The sequence below is a fragment of the Balaenoptera acutorostrata genome, chromosome X (assembly GCF_949987535.1).
Source record: "Balaenoptera acutorostrata chromosome X, mBalAcu1.1, whole genome shotgun sequence".
NCBI classification, from domain to species: Eukaryota; Metazoa; Chordata; class Mammalia; order Artiodactyla; family Balaenopteridae; genus Balaenoptera; species Balaenoptera acutorostrata.
In genome coordinates this window covers 24,020,307-24,042,618 of record NC_080085.1, presented here as the reverse complement: position 1 = coordinate 24,042,618, position 22,312 = coordinate 24,020,307, and the positions used below count along the sequence as shown (strand labels likewise).

General features: G+C 37.8%; 1 pseudogene; it reads left to right on the top strand.

Annotated features, from left to right (window-relative positions):
• Positions 1-859: 859 nt before the first annotated feature.
• Positions 860-1,477, top strand: LOC103005826 (60S ribosomal protein L15-like; annotated as a pseudogene).
• Positions 1,478-22,312: the final 20,835 nt, after the last annotated feature.

Below are 22,312 nucleotides of genomic sequence, written 5' to 3'. Positions count from 1 at the left end.
TTTTTCTTTCTTCTTTTGCCCTACCCAGGTATGTGGGGAGTTTCTTGCCTTTTGGGAGGTCTGAGGTCTTCTGCCAGCGTTCAGTAGGTGTTCTGTAGGAGTTGTTCCACACGTAGATGTATTTCTGATGTATTTGTGGGGAGGAAGGTGATCTCCGTGTCTTACTCTTCCGCCATCTTGAAGATCTCCCCAAACATTTAGGTTCTAAACAGTCTTTGTGAGTATAACCTCCTGAAGTTAGACACTCCGTCATACAAGGAAGTATATGGATCCTGACAAATGATCTCAAACAATAACAAAGTCAATGAAAGACAGAAAAAATATTGGCCACAGATACTGAAAACTTAAGATTCCTGCCTGATCTGGGTTATATAATTATACAATAAAGAGGCATCCTGTCTGCTGAGACTCAGATTAAGTTATCCATCAGTGTATTAGGTCAAAATGGTGTCTGTATGTGGCTGAGCTCTGGCATTCAGAAAGAGGGGAGAAAGATCTAAGCTACAGGCAATAGAAACAGGCTTCAAAGAGATCTGAGAGCAGGCAATGAACAGGGGCCCATACAGATATATCTAGTTCTTAATACAAAAGAAAACGTGATTGGGGTTAGTGGTGGTAAGGAAGTGGTTTTAACTGTATGCAGTATGTAGAAGTCCAATTAGATATAATTTCATTAGGATAAGGCAATGTCCTCTTCATCTTTGAATCCCTAACATAGTGGCTTGTTCATAATGGGTGCTTAATACACGGATGATGACTTGAACTGGTTTCTAAGCTACAAACTCTTCATGACAGCAGAGGTTAAAAATTAGCTACCGAAAGGGTCCTTCCTTTCCGTTTGGCGGCAGCCAGCAGGTGAGCCGAGACGGCCGCTTACAAGAACATCCAGGAGCTATGGAGGAAGAAGCAGTCGGACGTGATGCGCTTTCTGCTCAGGGTGCGCTGCTGGCAGTACTGCCGGCTCTCAGCGCTGCACGGCCCCCCGCCCCACCCGGCCCGACAAGGCGCGCAGGCTGGGCTACAAGGCCAAGCAAGGTTATGTCATATATCGGATTCGTGTGCGCCGCGGTGGCTGCAAACGCCCAGTTCCTAAGGGTGCCACCTACAGCACGCCTGTCAACCATGGTGTCAACCAGCTCAAGTTTGCTCGAAGCCTTCAGCTGTTGCCAAGGAGCGAGCTGGACGCCACTGTGGGGCCCTGAGGGTCCTGAATTCTTACTCAGTTGGTGAAGATTCTACATACAGATTTTTTGAGGTTATCCTCATCGATCCATTCCATAAAGCTATCAGAAGAAACCCTGACACCCAGTGGATCACCAAACCAGTCCACAAGCACAGGGAGATGTGGGGGCTGACGTCTGCAGGCAGGAAGAGCCGCGGCCTTGGCAGGGGCCACAAGTTCCACCACAGGATCCGCGGTTCTCACCGCACAGCCTGGAGAAGGCGCAATACTCTCCAGCTCCACCGCTACCGCTAATTTAAGTAATGTTTGTAAAATTCTTACCTAATAAACAGTTTAGGACATCCATGTCTGCTTAAAAGTGTTTTTTAATCTGTCTGTTAAAACTAGCTGTCTGCAGATTGTTTCATTGAATGCATTGTCAAATTCTGAAAGTTAAAGTGGAATAATGTTTCAAGACTTTAAGTGATGGTGTATCTTGTTTCTAATAAGGGAAATGCTTTTGTTTTTGCTTTATTAGGGAGTTGATATGTCCGTGTTTAAAATGCTGTTTGGTACAATAGGTGTAAAATTCTGTAAAAGAGGAGTGCAGAAGCTAGCCATGTAGATTTGTTGGTGCATGTGATGAAACCTACAGCTTTATTGGGGTGATGCAATGCTCTGCTGGTTTACTCTAAAATGGCTGTTTTATGGAGTTTGGCAAGGACAAACTTTAAATTAGGTTTTCCTTGGAAATGTGAAGGATGTCATGATCCTTTATCATGATCATATGCAGAAAAATAAACTTGACCAAGGCCCACATTTTTAAACTTAATCTACTATTCCATATATGTAACTGCTGCTTCCAAAAGGCAAAAAGTAAAGGAATACCACCATTTTTTATGAGAATTGAATAAACCTGTTGCAAGATGTTTCTCTTACAAATTGAAACAAATCCTGGTTAACCTAATAAATTGCCTTGGCCTCCATGGTACCACTGAAGTTCACATAAAAGATGGGAGCTCCTGGTTCAATCCCATGACTCTGTGATCTGTAGAATACTTAACTTCATGCAAAATAGTCATGGTATTTACACTAGTGTATATTGAAACTGATGGAAATTGAACATTAGGTAAATGAGAAGGGAGTTTTTAACCCTAAGGTTTGTAAGCTAGTGATGCTAGGATTGGGAAATTGGTGTTCATCAGGTACCTTTCAAGTGTGGGAGGATAGAAAAGGCTTGGACCAAAATTTTAAATGTTTTATTTGTAGTATTAGTTTGTGACCATTATGAAATCTAAGCCACCTTGGGGAAAATAGGGTTGGTTTTATTTAAAAGTAACATTGCTAAGTCTAATCAGTGTTATCTTGGGTCAAGCCACTTTATCCATTGCCATAAGGCTACTAAGAAGAGTCATGTAGCTGGTGTCAATACAAGTTCAATTGGTCTCCGGAAAAAAAAAAAAAAATTAACTACCCTGTGCATACATTTTAGGTTCCAGAGTCTTGGTAAGATGTGAGAGAGAAGGGAAAAGAATTAGGAACTGAGTGCCAACTAGTTCCTGTACCTGATCCTTGCTCCACATGCCTCTTAATTGGATAAAAATGTCATGAAGACAAAAAAATAGAAAATCTAGCTTCTAGCTGTTGTAACTGAGTTTCAGTTTAAGTTATAGTTCTGACTAAAGAGAATAGTTTGTAGTGCCAGCACTCAGAAAGAATGACTTATTTAGATAATACAGTATTTTAAATTATTTATTTAAAGGCAAGACTTTGATTCATGTCATGCTTTAAGGCCAAGTTATGGTTCTCAAAAATTTTGCCACGGACAGAGGTAAACCAGATCAGCTAAAAGCTTTGAAGCTTGATTTGAAGAAAAGAGATTTATGGAAAGAAAATCTTCTATATCTGAAAAAAAAAATGAGCAAGATTATTAAATTATTTTAGGGAGTTTAATGCTCTTTCTTATGACATAAACCTTAGTTTCAAAGAACTCCTTCTAAGTTATATCTGGTTTCATATATATATGCCTCACATATATGATGGTTGTTCATTAAAATAAACATGTTTTGGTAAATAAAGCAGGTTTTTTCCCCCATAACCAGATATATATTCCTGAGTTCTCTAGATGTCCTATTAATAGAAGAGATGTAAATCAGTAGTTTCTGCTGCCAAGGTTGTCATCTAGTGCTAGAACAAACAAACGCAGAGACATGATGACAGGGGAAAAGAATGAAGGACTGATAATTTGACAGTATCTCAATATCTCATATAATACAGATCCAATTTATTCCTATACTTATTTTTCTTAAGAGAGTAATTATTTCAATTTAAGTTGTAGCCCACATTTTATCTCAACTCAGAGGCAGAAAAAAGAATAGGAAGTCATAAGATTTCACTTAACAAGAATCACCTCTCTTCAGGAATTTGCCAGGACTGAAAAGGATTTTAAAGAAAGTATGTCACCAAATTACTAGCAGTTGAGTTGTATGGACGGACAACTGTGTTCCCACAGAGGAAATTTACCATTCTGTTCTTTAGCAACTATTTTGTTTGGGCCTTTTAGGATGAGAAGTAATCCTGTGATTCTGGTAGCTGAGATGGGCACATCGACCCATTTCTAGTCTATCTCTTATTTACTGTGATAAGTTCTATACAGGAGAAGAAAAATCAAATAAACTCCCAGGTGTCTTGATATAGCATAGAAGCCCATGTTGTGTGTGTGTGTGTGTGTGTGTGTTTCAGTGTGTGTATGTGTGTGTGTGTGCATTTCAGTTGGGATAAGAACTTACCACTCTTTCTCATGCTAAAAATTCACTTTCATTTGCCTTTCATTTCAACTCACTGGAATTCACAATTTTCAGGCAACATACAGACACATCGAAGTTAAAGTGTTGAAAACATAGACCAGTGTAAAATACTTAGAATAAGAGACAGATACTGGACCCTCTTTAGTTAAATAAATATACAAGTTATTAAAATACAGAAGCCATTAGAGCATATCAAATGAAATGTCTACTTGTTGAGAAAAAAGTAAAATACATATTGTACGAGAAAGTCATTGCCTAGAAGCAATATATAAATGTGTATTAAAAGTATTTTTCCTTGTTATTCACCTCTATATAAGCATATTTGAAACTACTTTGTATTAAGTATAAATGGGTAGTGTACCTGCCACTTAAGGTAGGAATTCCAATACGATTTGCCTTTTATAAGTACATTTGTTTCTCTGTAACAAAATGGCCTAAATTGATTTAGGTTCTTCAAAGTGCATATTGTATTACATTTTATTTCAGTCAATTCTACACCCAAGAGTGAATGTCCAAAACATGAAAGTTCAGTGCATTTGCAATATAACAGTTGAATATCGAAAGAGTCATGTTCTAATACAAAAGGTCAAATTATAGAAAAGCCTAGAAAAATGTGAGAAATGTGTCTATGGTTCTCTCTTAAGGCTAGTGGAACTTTGGGTAAAATTTTACCTTTTATTTTATAATAAACTTCTTTGGCATGAAATTAAGTGCCTGTTGCAGACAAGAGTTTTCAAATGAGAGAAAATCATTTTGAGCAATATCTAAATTTAAGAAGAAAGAATGTTAAGCAATAAAAACTACCAGAGTAGTGTGTGTGTGTGTGTGTGTGTGTGTGTGTGTGTGTGTATACATATATATATAAAGAGAGTGACTGATTGATTTTTTTCATTCAAGACCAAGTAACTCTCTCAGGCTATGCAATTTTATGTGTGTCATCAAGAGAAAACCAGTTTGTACTTCTATTTCTACAGAATGATAAATAGGCAGCAAAATATAAATATATGCAAATAAGTAAATAACTGAAAAGAGGAAATTAACCCCTGCATATGATATCTGTCAACACTTCATATTCATCCCTTAATTATTTGATGTTTGAAGATTATTCAACATGAGCAAAAGCTACTTAATAGTATATAACAATTATTAGGAAGGCCTCTAAGTTGTATCCAAGTACAACATACGTGGTAGACATGGTGATGCGATACCCAGATCACTATGGAAGGAAAAGATTTGTTGCCCAGCTTTTGGGAGGGAAGTCAGCAGACAGCCTCCAGCTGTCCGCTCCTTCTGGTTTTACCTCATCTGCAGAGATTGGCCTTACTTGAGGTACACCCTTCTGAGGGCAGCCCACATCTGGTGGCTGGGTCAGACAAGGATATAAAGACCTGACCATTTTGGCCTCAAACAAGACACTGTGATGAGCAAGTGTTATTCCAGAACTCTCCACCAGGTTAGCCAGGTCTGTCAGGCCTGCATTTCACTTTGACTTCATCCTCTGACAATCCTCCTTCCTCTATCTCCCTTTACAAATGTTGATTCCTAATAAAATAGCTTATACCACAAACTCTTTCTCACATCTGCTTCTGGAAAATTCAATCAGCAAGAGTTGGCACCAGGAGTGATTTGAGAAAGCAGGCAGTAAGATGGTGTTTTGGAGCTAGATCACTCACCACCCAAACTTCTATGAAGACTCCTGGTGGCAAGTACAGCATGGCGAGCTCTTGTCACAAGGTGGCTATTAAATTGTTAAAACCTTCACTGCTCGTGAGTTAGTAGTGTGTGCCAATGGAAGGGAATGCCCTAGAAGGTGCAATGTACCTGGTATGTGATAATTATGAAGAAAATATTAGATAAAAGGATAAAGAAGCACAAAAAATGTGCTCAACATCATTATTCATTAGGGAAATAAAAATCAACCCACAATGAGGTACCACTTCATATCCAGTTAGGATGGCTATAATGAAAAATACAGACAATAATAAGTATTGATAGGGATGTGGAGAAACTGGAACCCTCATATTTTGCTGATGGAATGAAAAATGGCCCAGTCTCATTAGAAAACAGTTCCTCAAAAATTTAGTCATAGAGTTACTATTGATATATGACCCTGAAATCCCATTCCTAGGTATATTCCTAAGGAAAGGAAACAATATGTCTACACAAAAACTTGTACAGAAATGTTCATAGCATCATTACTGATATAGCCAAAAGTGGAACCAACCTAAATGTCCATCAACTGATGAATGAATAAATAAAATGTGATGTGTTCATACAATTAAATATTATTCAAGAATAAAAAGAAATTAAATACTGATACATGGTACCACATGAATGAACCTTGAAAAAATATTATACTAAATGAAAGAGGCCAGTCACTTAAAACCACATATTGTATTATTTCATTTATATCAAATGTCTAGAATAGGCAAATTTATAGAGATACAAAGTTAGTTAATGGTTGTTAGGGCTGGGAGTAGCAGGTAGGGTGGTGAGATGATTGCTAATGGGCGTGGTTTTCTTTCAGGGGTACAAAAATATTATAAAGTTAGATCATGGTGATGGTTGTACAACACTGTAAATATACTAAACAATATTGAATGTAGACTTTATAAATGGATGAATGATATGGTATGTGAATTATATCTCAATAAAGTTGTTAAAAGATTAAACCCACTCTGATCTGGGAATGCAGGGGTTTCTCTCACGGACAAAAAAAAAGATAATGGGATTGGATAGCTATAGCTAAGTGCCACTGTCCCAGTACAAAATGATAACAAGCAGCTGAGGGAGAATAGCAGACAATTGAAAGCCAAGTGTGAAAGTCCACGAACATCTTTGGTAGCATAAAGAAGCAAGAGATGGCTAGAATATAGAGGCCTTGGAAAAACACACAAGTTCACAAGAAATAGGAGATAAACCCTGCAAAGATGCAGAGCCAATGACAGCCTTAAAATTTTAGAAGTCCTCTAGTCAGGGCATGCTGAGACATTCCCTCCAATGTAAAAGGCAAGCAGGTCTCTTCAGGTTCTAAAAGCAGCACATTCCACACTTAGGAATACTGCTCCCACCCAAATATTGTGTAGCATGAAAGGCTGCTGGCTTTGAACAGGAAACAGAGAATAAGAGGGCTCTGCAGCAGTTCAGTACCGCAGTGCAAGCAGCCTTTCTGCTTAGGCCATAAGATTTGGCAGACGCTATCATGTTGGAAATATCAACAATGGGAAAAGATGTTGTGTGGAAATTGTGGCAAGCCCTAGTAACAGAATCACAATACAAGATCCTGGCGGTTCTGAAACAGAGCATTGCCATCAGCAACAAATAATTATATTCCTTTGGAAAAACAACTTCTGGTGGAGATGGAATGATTGCCCGTAGGACACCAAGTCACCATATGGCCAGAGCTGTTCATCATGAGTTAGAACCTGTGAGAGTCACCAAATCATAAGGTTGGATAAATCCAGCAAAAATCAAATGTAAGATGGCAATGGTACATCCAGTATCGAGCATGAAAAGGAGTAGTGGCCAGAAGTAAGCTGCATGACAGGTAACCCAGCCCCCCATCACTGTCAGCATCACTCTCAGCTCACTCCTATGGCTACATGGGAGAAGGCTATATCATCATCTGAAGGAGGAGAAAAAAGCCCAAGAATGGTTTACACATTGTTTGGCTTAGCATGTGGCCACAAGTTGAAAAGTGGGTGGTAGTTTAATTACCACCTCACACAGTAATGACCTTGAGAGACAGTGGTAAAGAAAATCTTCCCAGGGAACAGAGCTTAAGGCAGTTCACCTAGTCATACCTTTTGTGTAAAAAGAGGAGTATCCCAAGTTCAAAGTATATACAGACTCATGGACGGTGGCAAATAGTCTGGCCAGCTTGTCAGGGGCCTGGAAGGAAAAAGAGTGGAAGGTTAGGAAAAAGAAGTTCTAAGGTAGAGGCATATGGAGGTACCTACAAGAATGGGCATGAAGTGTAAATAGAAGGCCTTTGTATCACTGTAACACTCAAAAGTAATCATCCGCCATGGTAGAGGCACTAAACAGCAAAGTAGACAGTGACCTACCCAGCCAGTTATGTTGGCCAGCCCTTGTCATCAGCCATCCTCTAATAAACATCTTGTCTCCAAACTCTGTGGCAGCAACTGCTCCTGCAGAATTAAACTTGGGACAACAAATTTAATAGCAATAGCAATTTTTATTCAGATTCAGACACATGTGGTAGTAATGCACACCATTATATTCCTTTCAATTGGTGAAATACTCTCCTAGAACATGAAAATGTCACTATTACTTAGTCTAAATTCACTCTTAAAGGCATTTTAAATAATTACGATATTACCAAAGGTAAACATTCAATTTTCACATTTTTACTGTCTTTGAAATACCATGAAGGACATTAAAAATTGTTTGATAACAAGATAATCTAACCAAAAATACCTATAATATTTTGACCATTCAAGTTGAGGGAAGTAGCTTTGGTACAGAAAAAGTTATGTCTGACTTTTTTGACTGCTTTTATTCTTTTTTACACCTTTGAATTGGATACTTAAAATATTTCAAAATCACTTGCACAATTCATACAGAAGGATTTACGTTTCAATTTCTTGACTCAGTTTTTTTTCTATACTACTAATTTGAATACTTGATAATATTTCAAAGCCATTTACCAAGTGAAAAATAACATTAAATTAATATATTTATGTGTTATTTAGGTCGGAGTATTTCCAGAGGTAAGACAAAATTAATAGTGGTGTTTAAATTCTCCATATTCCTTTTCTCACCAAAGTTCATCATGCACTCCCTTTAAAGGATTCATTTGGCAGATGAAAAGCACAGATGACCTGTCCCAAAGCACATACCTAATAGTTGCATCTGGAGCTGATGTTATTTTCCTGGATGCATTAGCATTCAGCTGTGTGATAAATATCAACTGCCTGGGATTTCTAAGCTTTGTAAACTTGCTTGGGTGATTTTGCACTTCTAGTCTTCAACTGTTTATCATGTTCTTACGGCACTTCAGTCAGAATTCTTCCTCTAAGTAAAATTTTATGATAGAGAAGGGGATGTTTCATCATATCACTGCCTGCATTTTCAACTTTTCTGCATGAGTGAGAATGACAATTTGAAAATAAGCCACAAACAACTAGACTATTTTTCAGAATCAGGAATGGTGGTGGCATAATAACCAAACATTTGTATCAATAATCAGATATGAAGTTTGCAGTCATTTACCATTATTTATTAATATAAAAATAAACTAGCTTGCATTTATATTGCACATTACGCTTAACAAAATGCTGTACAGACATCATATCAATTGATCCTCAGAAACAACATGTGATCTTTGTGGGTTTTTAGTGCCTGTTTTATAGAAGGAAGTACTGGGACTCAGAGAAACTATAATTAAAACAGGGGAATTTAATATAAATAACTATTAAGCTATGATAAAAGAATAATTATAAGATGTAAGAGAACTCTATATGGTGCCCTGTGGCTGAGGAGACAGTACCCAAGGAGATACCAACTTGGAAGGGGACCTTCTTCCCCAGGGCAAGCATGCAGATTTCATTGGAGAAGGTGGAGGTGCAGCTCATTGGATGCCAAAAATTTTGCTGGTTTCTCTAGGCGGAGCTAGGTCCATAGTCACTGATCAAGCAAACAAGCAACATAAGGTGGGTGGGTGAATGGGTGTGCAGAAAAAAGTGTGGGCATCAGTGCTAAAGAAAGGCTGGGACCATATGATATTAGTGTTGGGAGGGCCGGGGGAGGTGATCAACAGGCAAAGCCAGAGCTGTAAGGTCACCAAGGGACTGCATGTTCTTCACACCTGGCTGGGGCAGAATACCACCTGAGGTCCTCAAACTCACACCTCTGACTAGTGGCACAGCCGCAGGAATCAGCAGAAATTTCTTTCTCCTGCAATGTCACGACAGCGACCTCTAGTGAGAAAGCTTAACATCGTGTTCACCACAAAGGAGAAATGCTTAAAGAATTCTGTCCGTTATTGCAGAGTAGGTATTGAAGGGTGAATCTAGAGCTGATAAATAATAAATTAATACAGTCATGACCTTGGGTGAGGCAGCTTTTTTGGCAGAGGGTAGCTCTTGGAGAGGGACTTGAATGTCTCTATGACACTTCCAGCCCCTGGGGAAATGAATGCCTCTGTTTTGAAGGGGAAATCTGAATGGCTCACCACAGTAACCATTACAACCATTAATCTATAAATCAGTGCTAAGAAGCTGTCTGAACCGTGATATATATATATATCCCCTTTAAGATAAGTTAACAGGCTTTTAATTTTAATTATTTCCCTCAGTGTTGTTTTCTCAAGCCTTCTTTTATTCACCAGAGTTGCCATTAAAATCTTTGTCCTGAATATGGAATGTATTAAAATTTAATAATAATAATGATAATTATCAAATCAAATATTGTTTGCCCTGGCAATCCCTAAATTTCGTAATAAGCTTTCACCAAGATTTCCTTCCTTAAAGTTGTCCTTCTTACAGAAAGCTTGGTATAGCTACTGTGCTGCTAGAGACCATTATTTTCAACTGACTGGCATGAATGGCAGTTAGCCAAATACCATGAAGATATTTTCAAGACGCTTGTGATCAATAATCTTCTTTTCATGAGCTGAAAAAGGAATCACTGCCTATGCCTTGCGTATTATAAGTGCCCTGTTTCATCTATTTTTCAGATTAAGAAGAATTTTTTCCAAAAAAGCGTGATTGTTTCAGAATTTGAAGGGGATAAAATAGAGGGATATTTCTCTTATATACTAATTAATGCAATTTCCACTAAATGATGCTGCCTCCCACTGGTTCTATAATAAAAATAATTATCTGTGTTCACTCCTGCAACTTCTTCTGCAGTCACCCAGAGGATTAAGGATGCATTCCACACTGCAAACATGGAGTTACAGCCTTGCATTTTGCTTCTGTTCTGGATCTCTTTTGGTGTAGGCACATACATAGTATATTTATTTCTCTCTTTTATTTGTATAAGTCCTCTTCTTTGGCTAAAACGCTTAATGCTTACACACCACTTTGAAGAAAGAGTCCAAATATCTAGGCATAATAATAAAGACTCTCTTTAGTTATGGTAACTTTTCCAGTTTTAGCTCCTCAGGAAACACTTTTCATTTCAGTGCCTGGTAGACCTGAATATTCTCTCACTCCTTTAGGCCTCTATACAAGTTATTGCTTCTGTTCTGAATGACTTCCTCCACCTGAAATATTCATACGCATATTCACTGATCAGCTTCATTACTAGGTCCTTTATGAAGTCTGCCAATCTCCCCTTACCTACTCCTTACTCCCCTCTATTCCCCTGGCATTTAAAAACCATCTCGGTTATAGCATTCCTCATGCCTTTTTGTATACTTGGCTGTCTCCCCTACTAATTTCTAATCTCTTTGAACACAGGGTGCAACATATTCTATTGTTGTCCAGATTGCCTCTACCAAGCCAGGCACACAGCTGTGGTGTTGGTATTAACTTTCATTACTCTTCACTGGAAGACTGCTCTTGGCTAACTGGAGCCATCACACCTGAAGACACTAGGAGGTTATAGCCCCCCTTCCAGCAGCTCTAACAAATGACTTACTGATATTAGGATGTAATAGCCTACCCCCGCTACCCTGTCTGTAGACTGGCAAACCCCTGTGTTGAGATTCATACTCCTCATGGGATCAAGCTGAGGCTAAACTTCTCATGAAACCATGTCTTTGCCTAGGTTCTTCATCTGACGTATTCTGCTTTCGTCTCTCCTTAAAATTTTTCTCCTGAGATCACTCCCTCAACAAGTCTTCTTGCTGAAGAATCTCCCTTCCTAATATGCTGACACACAGGGATTTTCATCTGCAAATATTTGTAAACCTGGGCCTAACCTAGTGCTGTTAAGGCATAGCACACTCAAGAAGTTTGCTTAGTGGAAGGAATTGAGTAATTAAATTAAGTATATTTGATTACTCCTGTCTTTCCTGCTTCATTGCCATGCTGCCTGGCTTCTCTCTCTAAATTCCTGGTCCTGAGAAGAGGGTGATGCCTCAATGGGCTCCTGGTAAATACTTAGTTTCAGTTGAAGTTACCAATCTTTGAGATGCCAAGCCATATTTTTGCTTCTTAGGTTTTGAATGAATGATTTTCTTAACTCCTTTTCTATCAGTTAGGCCCAGAGCTAGCTATGTGATCAACGTGTAAATCACACATAAGCAAACATTTTTAGGAAGTGCAGAAGAGTAAAGAAACCATCACATTGTAAATGGCTTACATCAAAAGTCAACTTTGGTGGTCTTAAGGTTTTATCCAATCCACAGATAGGTTTTATTGGATTCATACAGTGTTTAAAAATTTTTAGACCTATTGCCAACACAAAATTCCAAATTCAAGATTTTTACTCACACATAAATTGAAAGATCTCTGATTATTTACCTTCAATCTTTATGAACAATCTTGTTCGCCATAGTCCTGGTTACTCATTATTGTCTTACATCCAACCCACGTCTTCTTTTTTTTTTTTTTAATAATTAATTATTTATTTATTTTGGCTGCGCTGGGTCTTAGCTGTGGCACGCAGGATCTTCACTGCGGCCTGTGGACTTTTTAGTTGCGGCATGCAGACTCAGTTGTGGCACGCAGACTCTTAGTTGCGGCATGTGAACTCTCATTTGCGGCATGCATGCGGGATCTAGTTCCCTGACCAGGGATCAAACCCAGCCCCCTGCACTGGGAGCTCGGAGTCTTACCCACTGGACCACCAGGGAAGTCCCCAACCCACTCCTTTTTTAAGGGATTTCTTTGACTGCTTTAAATACTTTGGTTTGGGACCCCCTAAGAGGTACTTGGGAGCATATATACAAGGACCGTTTTCAATCCATTTCTGAATCCCTAGCGTTTAGCACAGTATCTGCCAATATAGGTGCTCTGTGTTTATTAAGTTTACTGTTTAAAGGGGAAGGGAAATATCTTTTGGAAAAAAACTGCTTTTCAACCCAAAGTAAGAGTCCTATAAAATACCCTTACTGCAGCAGAAAGAAGGCAGCAGTAAAAAGGCAGGAGTAGGGGACTTCCCTGGTGGCGCAGTGGTTGAGAATCTGCCTGCCAATGCAGGGCACACGGGTTCGAGCCCTGGTCTGGGAGGATCCCATATGCCAAGGAGCAACTGGGCCTGTGAGCCACAGCTACTGAGCCTGCGCATCTGGAGCCTGTGCTCCGCAATAGGAGAGGCTGCCATAGTGAGAGGCCCGCGCACCGCGATGAAGAGTGGCCCCCACTTGCCACAACTAGAGAAGGCCCTCGCACAGAAACGAAGATCCAACACAGCATAAATAAATAAATAAATAAATAAATAAATACTAAAAAAAAAAAAGAATTGTTAAAAAAAAAAAAAAAGGCAGGAGTAATTGAGAGATGTAACAGAGGAGAGGTGCTTGGTTTACAGTGGCAGTGGCGGTTCCAATATCATACAGATGAACACAACAGCAATTAGGAAGAGAAGTAGTAACAGTGACTGACCTAGTAGTACAGTTGATTAATTCTGTATTCAGGAAGAAAGATTTAAGGACTGAAATGAAAGCAACTGCAAGCAGAAGGACACTGACAAATTACCACAATTAACATTTCTGATAGCCTAAAGCAACTAGCACAGCATGATAAAATGTGGAACATAGAAGTTACAACAGATGAGAGATACAGACCTCAATAGAAGATTGAGACGTCAATCTAGATAAAGACTCTATAATGCCTTCTGGCTAAGGCAGCACCCACATCCCATTAAGAAATAGAAAACAAAACCCCCCAAAAAATGAATTAGTTCAGGCTTTACACCAGATATATATTGTATAATTTTTTGCACTTATTTATGACTAACTTTACTACTTAACTATATACATGTGTATACACACAGACATATGCACACATTCAATAAGGATTCTCTCAGCAAAACTTTTAACCATTTTATTTTCAAATAAATATTGAAAGGATGAGCTTCAGACATTGTTAGGGAAATATAGTTAAAATACATGAACCCAAATGTATATAGCATTCAATAACCTGGTGTTAAATAGGATAGACTAGAAAGTGCATCACTGACAAAAATGCACACTACTGTTACACTGACTGTCTCCCCTTCTAGTTTTTGTTCCTTATATTATGTTCCCTCTGCTTATACTGCATTCTTTTTCTGTTGTCCAGCCATCATTTGCCATAGGTCACTCTTACTGCTTTTAAGTCATAGCCAAGGCAAAGTTGCTTATTTAGCTATCTATCAAATTCTGAAGCTCTTCTTTCAGAGAGAGAACCATGAGGTTCCTTTTAATCACACAGATACCAAATAAAGGTATAAATTAAATGTGCTTGTAATTAAGGAGGAAGTTCATCAGTAGGAAGAATAGGCATGGGTAGTGTAGAAGTCATCAGTGCAGTTTGCTAAGCATTTCTATACTTTCAGGTACATGTTAGGATTACGTTTCCCTGACACTGATTAAGTGTGGCATAGATTCATGGATTCATCTGGCCAATAAAATGTGAAATGGAAATGAAATATGCCTCTTCTGTGGCAGATTTAAGAAGCAAATTCTCTTCTCTCTGTCAAGACTATCATGGAAGAAGTTGTTGAGAAGGTGCTTTAATCAGTCTGGGTTCCTGAGTGTTTACAATGAGCAGAGTCTTTAGTTCCCTGTGTCATATAGCATGAGTGAAAAAAAAAATTTTGTTGTCTTAAGTCACTGAGACTTGGGGTTTGTTTGTTATAACAGTATAACTTCACCCATTCTGCCTGACACAGCTAGTTAAGGTGCAAATAGCTGTGGTAGCAAAACTCTGCAGTGATGTACAGGCAATTAGAAAAAATTGATATCTCAGCTCAGAGTTTGACAAACATGTAAGCTACAGGTGACAAACATGTAAACTAGGGAGAAATCTGCACACAAATAGTATTGGTCCAGACAACCTAGGGCAATGAACTTCAAACTGTGCTGAGGTGATGATCTCTAGGGATTTCTCTGCATCTCATCAGAGATCACCTGAGGGGGTTGGGGGTGGAGGGAGTTATCTGTAGACTCTAATCAAACAAAGCATCTGTTTCTGAGATTATCTGAGATAATTTGTTTACAAATGGGGTTTCCAAATACTGCATTTGAGGAAGGGATCACATGGTGAAATAATATTGGGAAAACATTCTTTTTAGAATAATAGATAACATAAAATGTGGTCAGTGATATATATCAAATTTCTCACCAGTTGCTAACTATACCATGCTCATTCATACCTCAGCATCTTTGCATGTGTGAAACACACTTCCTCTCCTTGCCAATCTCTATCTCACAAACTGCTATGCACTCTTTAACATGCGCATAAAATGTTGCCTTCTCTGTAAAACCATCCCAGATGCACTTTTGGGAATGTGAGTGTTCAAGTGCACACACATACAGACTGACTAATCTATGCCATTCTTTCCAATCTCTTATCACATTATGGTGTTTGTAAATTGCTCTCCTTTACTAGATTATGAGAGGTTGACAGAGTCTAGAAAATATAAGTAGTTTGGAATGGCTAAAAGAATATTTAAACAATAAAACTTAGTTTAGTTTACTTAATTCGTTTTGCTGTACGGTTGTAAGCAAATTGTCTAACTTCAACTAAAACTTCCAAGTCTTTGCCATATTCTGTCTTAATCATTTAACATAAATTCCCATAGGCTATAAAATTAAATGTTGTCCAAATGATTTACTACCACAATTTCATAGTTGAATAATTTTTTGCTATTTCTGTGCTTGAACTATAATTATAAAAGAGGATAAACAACCGAGAATAACAAAAACTAAAGCCTTTGCTTATATTATTTCAGATACTCCTTACCTTTCCCTACTGACAGAAAGACCTCTAACCAATTCTCTTTACCTTTCTGTTTTGACTTTTATAAGTTTTTGCTCTTACTGTAAATTATTTTCTTTGTACATTCAGCAAAAACACACTTACTTTTCAAAATTTACCAACTACACAAACTGTCACACTGGATTCCATTTACAGACACCTCTACAGGTGAATAAAATGTTTAAATTTTGTAAATAACAATATTTTTAAAAGGACGATTTATTCGGGAAAGGGTGCAACAAATAACAGTAATTTTAATATGCACCTATCAAATGAGAAAGGCAAAAAAAGTTTGTTTTTTTATTCCCAAGTACTTACAGGAAGGAAAGGCATGAGCAGACCCTCAACATTTTGTTTTCATTTCAGAACATAACAAAGGTATTATGGTCTGTATTCCTCCTTCCTCCTTAGAAGTGATTCCATCAGTGGGGTTTTTATATTCTACTATATAAAGAAAAATTAAAAAGTGTTAAGGTGCTATATTTTAACTCTTAGTTTCAAATAGTAAATACTTATTCCAAAAGAACACCAGAAACCTACCTCACCTTCAAAATTGTCTTGGCCTAGGGCCAAACTTCAAGTACATTGGTCAAAGCAGAGAGTTTAAAAACACAACTAATTAATATATTGATTTATGCATTTATTGAGTTTGGTTTTTCTGAATAAATAGAATGTCAAATTAGTAAGAATTACAAAGCTGAATAAAAGTACATTTTTGGAGAAGGCACTGTTCTATTTGGGATGCTGTATTTATGGGGGAAGTGTTTTTGCAGATTTTCAATAACTATGTTTAAATTATGATGATATTGGACATCAGTAATTACATTTGTCCCTCAAGGCAATGTAATTATTACTAATAACAACTTGCAGTGACTAAATTCTAAAAATTCAAAATACATTTTGTTTCTTTATTCTATACTTTAAGGGATAATACATATGACCATGCTTTGATTTAATTATTTCAGTAAATATTTGTGGACATCTACTATACATCAAGTATGGTAAGTACTGGTAACTTAATGAGCAATAAGTCCTTTCTAACTTCAGGAGCTCGGTAAAGAAAGAGATAAATAAAAATCAGCAATTGGGTGATATTTGCATTGTAGAAGTATGCACCAGGTCCAGTGGTGTCCCAGCAGAGTAGGAAGGAGTATAGTATAGCACTCCGGCAAAATCAAGTTATTCAAGATGGCTCTAGAAAAAATTTGAGGAAGATTGGGGGAGTGAGAGTAGGACAAAGAAGCGAAAGGAACCTTTGGGTAAGCAAAGGCCAGGGTATGAAGCCTTATCAAGGTGTTTGGAGGCTGTCCGATGGCCACTGGAGGGCTACTGAGGAATGTTAAGCAGAGGAGTGGTAAGTCATGGTCACAGATGCTTTTTAAAGTGATCACACTAGTGGCAGTAATTGTCCCAATATATGATGGCAGTGGGATAGGGGTGATTTAATTTCTCTTTTTTCAGATTTTCTATACTGAATCTGTATGCTACTTAGTAATACTTGGTAATACAAATTTCTTTAAGTGGTAAAGAGGACTTACATTTAATTGTCTGCTTTTCCCATTAGGAAACAAACTTAACCAAAACCGAGCTACATACATCTTGTTCACTGCTCTAGTCCCAGTGCTGAATATATAGAAAATAAATATTTGTTGAATGAATGAATGTCAGTTTGAATGGAGACAAGAGAGATTAGTGTGTTTTCAGTATATAACTTGGTGAATATGATTTAGGATGCTACCATGTTTTTGGTTGTGGTGACTGATGCAATTAGTAAGTATAGAAATGCAGAAGCAGCAGTTGGGTTTCAAGAGAAAAATAACATACAGCTTTGAACATTTTCTGAATGAGTTGCCTATGGGAAATTAGAATGAAGGCATACAGTAAGAAATTGGTTAAAGAAGTAAAGAATACAAGGAAAAATCTGGGCTTGAGATATAAATTTGGAACTCTAACTTCCAAAGTGGTGTAAGCCATAAAACTAGATGCTACTAGTTAGGGAATGTATAGACCAAAAAGACAAGAAACTCTAGGGAAAAGCAGTGTTTTCATAACAACCTGAAGACATGCATCTAACATCACAGAATTCAGTATCATGCAATTCAGGGAATAGGAGTTTTCAAGAGGAGTGGTGAGCAATGTCAAATAAAATGGCACTCAAATAAAATGAGGGCATGAAAGAAAATTTTGACCTTGGCATTTTCTTTTCTTTCCTTTTCTTTTTGTTGTATAATTTCAGGCTTAGAGCAAAAATAGTGTAAAGCTCTCCCAAATGTTAAATTTTTACCACATTGGTTTTGTTATTCTCTGCTTATCTGTAAGCCTGTATCTATATATGTGTGTATCTATATATCTACATACAGTTGACCCTTGAACAATGTGGGGGTTAATCTGCATATAATTTATAGTTTCTCCACATCCCCAGATTCAACCAACCACAGACAATTTAGTATTACAATATTTACTATTGAAAAAATATCCACGTGTAAGTGGACCCTCACAATTCAAACCCACATTGTTCAAGGGTCAACTGTATTTTTTCTCAAACTTTGAGACATTTGAGAGTCAGTTGCAGTTATAATGCTTTTAAATACTTACAGTGTGTTTTCCCAAAAATAAAAACATTATTTTACATAACTGTAGTACATTTATCACAGTCAAGATATTAACATTAATATGAAAAAAAAACTTTAAACAAATTATGCCAATTAACTCTTAGTGTCCATTACAGAAGATCAAATCTGGTGTAGAATCCAATCCAGGATTACAATATAATTGCTCTATCTCTGTTGGTTCGAAAACTTGGGAGGTTCCTGGGTAAAATCTGAAACTGGCCCCTATACATGGAGGGCAAGGAGAGATAGAAGAAAGAGACAACCACTCCAGATTGGTACGTGGCAGGCTTAAGCAGCAAGGGCACTTGTCCACAAGGCTTGTCTTAGGCACTGCAAGATGACTAGAACGCCACACCTGCCCACCAGAATCTTAAAAGTCTATATAGAGTCCTTAACAGGGTTCAGTCATGTATACTGTCCAGATGGTCTCAACAGCACATTGCTCTTTTAAGCTTACATCCTTGAAAACGGCTCCCACTGTGGAAACAGTGGGTGGAATATACATATTCCTAGGACAGGGGAGGGGGTGAGGGGCCTCCAGTTGCCCGGGTTCAGCTTTCAGGTCAACTGGCGATCACATTCTCTTGATGACCTCCTCCAACGGTCTCAAAAATGTTGACAATTTTAAGGAGTATAAACCATATATTTTCCAGAATGCCCCTCAATTTGGCTAGTGTAAGTGCCTTCAAGTTGGTGCCTATGTCCTTTTGACATGTTCCTATCAATTCTCTAAGCAGTCCCTTACTTTACGGCCCAGCAGAATGTTCCAAGCTCATCTTGTACCTTCCCGTTCCTAGCCTTGCAATCAGCCATTCAGTCAAGGAACCCTTGCTCCTTTTAGTGAACAATGGTATTTAAGAAGCAAGGTGTGGCCCTAGGTGTGCTCATTGCTACTACCTTAAATATACTTACTGTTAACCCAGTTCTCTAGAAGCTTATTGCTTCTGGGTTCTCTCAGTAGATATTATTAAGTCATATATCTGTGTATATATCTATTTATGTCTATATTTATCTATTAAATACATATCTATCTCCCTACCTACCTACCTGTCTATCCATCCATCCATGCAGCTATTCATCCACCTATATATACTTAAAACTATGAGTTTATAATTAAATTTCTAATTCCTTGATCAGGTTAGTGATCTAACATTATATGATAATGTGAGAGCTAGATTGGAAGCATTTTTAGCTAGTAGCTCATCCATTGTGATAAGAATTCCTTTTCCATATATTGTGCATAGAGAAATCTGGGTAGGCAATATCCATTGTCCTTCCCTAGTACAGCTGAATGTACCAACCATAACTTTAAAATAAGCCTCCCATTATTGGTTCTGCACTTCTTGTGGACTTCAGGACCAAGGCCTATTCCCAAGCACATAGATGGAAAATACATGTGAACCCCTCAAATACTGTATGGCTTATCCTTGTCTTTGGCCTACACCCCTTGAGTAAGGCAATGTGAGTGTGGATATAATGGTTTCTATTCCTCAGTCCCTCTGCTGTTTTTGGCATTACGAAATCAAGGAAATGCATTTCTTTGGAGATTGTTTTTCATAAGTCTTTTGAAGTTTCTAGTGTTTTTTCTTTTTTTTTAAACATCTTTATTGGAGTATAATTGCTTTACCATGGTGTGTTAGTTTCTGCTTTATAACAAAGTGAATCAGCTATACATATACATATATACCCATATCTCCTCCCTCTTGCATCTCCCTCCCACCCTCCCTATCCTACCCCTCTAGGTGGACACAAAGCACCGAGCTGATCACCCTGTGCTATGCAGCTGCTTCCCACTAGCTATCTATTTTACATTCGGTAGTATATATAACTCCATGCCACTCTCTCACTTTGACCCAGCTTACCCTTCCCCCTCCCCGTGTCCTCAAGTCCATTCTCTACGTCTGCATCTTTATTCCTGTCTTGCCCCTATGTTCTTCATAACCATTTTTTTCTTTAGATTCCATATATATATGTTAGCATATGTTATTTAATTTTCTCTTTCTGACATACTTCACTCTGTATGACAGTCTCTGTGTCCATCCATCTCACTACAAATAACTCAATTTCATTCCTTTTTATGGCTGAGTAATACCCCATTGTATATATGTGCCACATCTTCTTTATCCATTCATCTGTCGATGGACACTTGGGTTGCTTCCATGTCCTGGCTATTGTAAATAGAGCTGCAATGAACATTTTGGTACATGACTCTTTTTGAATTATAGTTTTCTCAGGGTATATGCCCAGTAGTGGGATTCCTAGGTCATATAGTAGTTCAATTTTTAGTTTTTTAAAGAACCTCCATACTGTTCTCCATAGTGGCTGTACCAATTTACATTCCCACCAACAGTGCAAAAGGGTTCCCTTTTCTCCACACTCTCTCCAGCATTTATAGTTTGTAGATTTTTTGATGATGGCCATTCTGACTAGTATGAAGTGATACCTCACTGTAGTTTTGATTTGCATTTCTCTAATGATTAATGATGTTGAGAATCCTTTCATGTGTTTGTTGGCAATCTGTATATCTTCTTTGGAAAAATGTCTATTTAGGTCTTCTGCCCATTTTTGGAGTGGGTTGTTTGTTTTCTTGATATTGAGCTTCATGAGCTGCTTGTAAATTTTGGAGATTAATCCTTTGTCAGTTGCTTCGTTTGCAAATATTTTCTCCCATTCTGAGGGTTGTCTTTTCGTCTTGTTTATGGTTTCCTTTGCTGTACAAAAGCTTTTAAGTTTCATTAGGTCCCATATGTTTATTTTTATTTCCATTTCTCTAGGAGGTGGGTCAAAAAGGATCTTGCTGTGGTATATGTCATAGAGTGTTCTGCCTATGTTTTCCTCTAAGATTTTGATAGTGTCTGGCCTTACATTTAGGTCTTTAGTCCATTTTGAGTTTATTTTTGTGTATGGTGTTAGGGAGTGTTCTAATTTCATTCCTTTACATGTAGCTGTCAGGTTTTCCCAGCACCACTTATTGGAGAGGCTTTCTTTTCTCCATTGTATATTCTTGCCTCCTTTATCAAAAATAATGTGACCATATGTGCATTGGTTTATCTCTGGGCTTTCTATCCTGTTCCATTGATCTATATTTCTGTTTTTGTGCCAGTACCAGACTGTCTTGATTACTGTAGCTTTGTAGTATAGTCTGAAATCAGGGAGCTTGATTCCTCCAGCTCCGTTTTTCTTTCTCAAGATTGCTTTGGCTATTTGGGGTCCTTTGTGTTTCCATACAAATTGTGAAATTTTTTGTTCTCGTTCTGTGAACAATGCCATTGGTAGTTTCATAGGGATAGCATTGAACCTGTAGATTGCTTTGGAGGGTATAGTCATTTTCACAATGTTGCTTCTTCCAATCCAAGAACATGATGTATCTCTCCATCTGTTTGTATCATCTTTAATTTCTTTCATCAGTGTCTTATAGTTTTCTACATACAGGTCTTTTGTCTCCTTAGGTAGGTTTATTCATAGGTATTATATTCTTTTTGTTACAGTGGTAAATGGGAGTGTTTCCTTAATTTCTCTTTCAGATTTTTCATCATTAGCATATAGGAATGCAAGAGATTTCTGTGCATTAATTTTGTATCCTGCTATTTTACCAAATTCATTGATTAGCTCTAGTAGTTTTCTGGTAACATCTTTAGGATTCTCTATGTATAGTATCATGTCATCTGCAAACAGTGACAGCTTTACTTCTTCTTTTCTGATTTGGATTCCTTTTATTTCTTTTTCTTCTCTGATTGCTGTGGCTAAAACTTCCAAAACTATGTTGAATGATAGTCGGGAGAGTGGACAACCTTGTCTTGTTCCTGATCTTAGAGGAAATGCTTTCAATTTTTCACCATTGAGAGCAATGTTGGC